This window comes from Nycticebus coucang, chromosome 20 (assembly GCF_027406575.1).
Source record: "Nycticebus coucang isolate mNycCou1 chromosome 20, mNycCou1.pri, whole genome shotgun sequence".
In the NCBI taxonomy this organism is placed as follows: domain Eukaryota; kingdom Metazoa; phylum Chordata; class Mammalia; order Primates; family Lorisidae; genus Nycticebus; species Nycticebus coucang.
Genome location: NC_069799.1, coordinates 15630103 through 15632683, shown reverse-complemented (window position 1 = coordinate 15632683; position 2581 = coordinate 15630103). Strand labels below are relative to the sequence as shown.

General features: G+C 40.3%; 1 pseudogene; it reads right to left on the bottom strand.

Annotated features, from left to right (window-relative positions):
• Positions 1–837: 837 nt before the first annotated feature.
• LOC128572875 (homeobox protein NANOG-like) lies at positions 838–1773 on the bottom strand (annotated as a pseudogene).
• Positions 1774–2581: the final 808 nt, after the last annotated feature.

Sequence of the window (2581 nt, the reverse complement as noted above, 5' to 3'; positions counted from 1 at the left end):
TCCAGAGTGCAGGACACAGCTACAACTCTGCCTTTAACCTTTCATGTGTAAATGATATAACCTAATGGTTACATAATTTACGTTTTGGTTTTGTCCATCCCTGAAGCATTCAACTGTAACCACAGACAATTACAATTAATTGGAAATAAAAATAAAAAAATCCTCATTTTTTAAGTATTCACTTGTGAGGGAAAAAAAAAATAAGATCTCCTAATCCGAGAAAGTGGGAATAATCCTTCACACACCTTTGTATTTTTTTTTTTTACTTTCTAATATACCCAAATTAGTTACTATAACTACTTTATCTATAGCCAGAGACATCTTCTATTATGTTGTCCATAGCAGCCAAGGTTATTGAAACCTCTGATTAGACTCCAATCTTGCAATAGGCACACTGAGAACCAGAAAAGAGACAGAATAGTTTCTCTAAAATAAAAAAAATAAAAAATTAGCCAGGTTGGGGGGTGAGGAGGCTCAAGCCTGCCTGTAATTGTAGCACTTTGGGAGGCTGAGGTGTATAGGTAGATTGCTTGAGCTTAGGAGTTTGAGAAAAGCCTGAGCAAAATTGAGACTCCATCTCTACTAAAAATAGAAAAACTAGCCAGGTATTGTGGTGATTGCCAGTAGTCCGAGCTACTTGGGAGGCTGAGGTAAAAGGATTGCATGAGCCCAAGTGTTTGAGGTTGGTGTTAGCTATGACACCATGGCACTCTAGCCAGTGTGACAGTAAAATTGTCTCAAAAAAAAAAAAAAAACAGACTGAAAATAAGAAAGAAAAATCCTGAGAGGAGAGGATTTAGCCACTGCTCACACTAAGACTGAGTAATACACCCATCTTCACACATCCTCAGGCTGCATATTCATTGAGTAATTTAGGAATGAATCCATGGTTTGTGGGGAGCTAAAATACTTAGTGGTTTGATGGATTACATTATGGCTTTCTCCAGCAGCTTCCAGGGCAATTTCCAAATCACTGGCAAAAAAATTTTGCTGGAACATCAGGCAGGATGGTAAAGGCTCCTCCCCACAGTTAAAGAAGGGATTGTTCCAGGCCTGATTATTTCAGGCTTGGGTACACCAGGTCTGACTGTTCCAGGAATGGTTACTCCAAAACTGTCTGCTCCAGGTTTGATTACCCCAGGTTGGGTTGCTCTGGGTCTGGTTGCTCCACACTGGAAGGTTTCTGGATGTTTTCTTCAGGCACACCTGGTGATAGGAAGAGCAGAAGCTTGGGTATTCCATGAGTGCTGAGGTCTGATCCTGAGTCATACTGTTGGTGTTCTTTAGCCCGTTGTTTTTCTGCCATCTCTTAGATTTCATTCTCTGATTCTGGAACCTCTGTTTATACCTGAGGTTCTGGAACCTCTGTTTATACCTGAGGTTCAGGATGTTGGAAAGTTCTTGAATCTGTTGGAGGCTGAGGTATTTCTGTCTCTGAAATCTATCATTGAGTATACACAGCTGGGTGGTAAAGAACACGGTTCTGGTCTTCTGTTTCATGACCTGGACCTTACTTCCTTCCTTACTACACTCTTCTCTACAGAAGTGGGTTGTTTTACTTTGGGACTAGTGGAAGAGTCAGGGCTGTCCTGAGCCAGCAGATCCATAGAAGTAGGAAGAGGAGAGGCAGTCTCTGTGAAGGGCCCCTCTGTAGGTTTGCAAGGATGGATAATTTTCTTCAGGCCCACAAATCACAGGCAGTGAAGAAGAGTCACTAAAATCAGATACTTCAGGGCAAGGCAGCCTTTGGGGACACGTAGGATCCACACTCATGTTAGTAAGAAGGGGAATAATTAAAGAGCTGAACTGTTAAAAATAAAAAAAAGGCTAACACTTAAAATACCTAAATAGAATCTACAGAAACATATGCAAAAGCCAGGAGGAAGAGCGTCTCCTCCACAATAGCAGGAGGCAACAAGCTCAATCCAGCAAAAAATCTGGCTGCGTGTTTTGTTTTAGTCTTCCAAGAAGCACCACTTGATTTTTTTAAGAGTCACTTCCAAAGTCATGTGGTCATTAACCTTGAAGGCTATTTTGCCTTCAAGGCAAAGTAGACCTCATTTCATGTTACCACTCATCGATCATCAAATGACTGTTGACAATGGAAGGAACACCTTGCCTGTGGTATACTGTCAATTCTGGACTGAAAAGCTGGGGAGGAAACTTAAGTTTCTTCTTTTTTGCATAAGTGAGAAAAACACACAGCTAGCGTGCTGACTTTCCTTTCCTTGTTGACCTCAGCAGATGTAGTGAGTTGATAGCGTTAGTTCAGATTGAAGAAAGTATCTGAATCTTGTTTTGTGTAGATTTACAATCTACACCCAATATTAACAAATCAGATAGCTTTTACTCTCCCATATGTGTACACAGGCTCCTTCCCAAACCCTTCCACATCCACTAGTTACTCTACTTTGTAAACTGTCGCTGAAACAGTACAATATTTTCTTGTACTAATTTATAAACACACACAGTGCAATACGTGTTATTTTTCTGAGCTAAAGTAAAGGTAAATTTCTCAAGATTCTTGTTGATGCCTTCTTTACTAGCATTTGATGTATCTTCTTCTCTTTTCTTTCTTTTT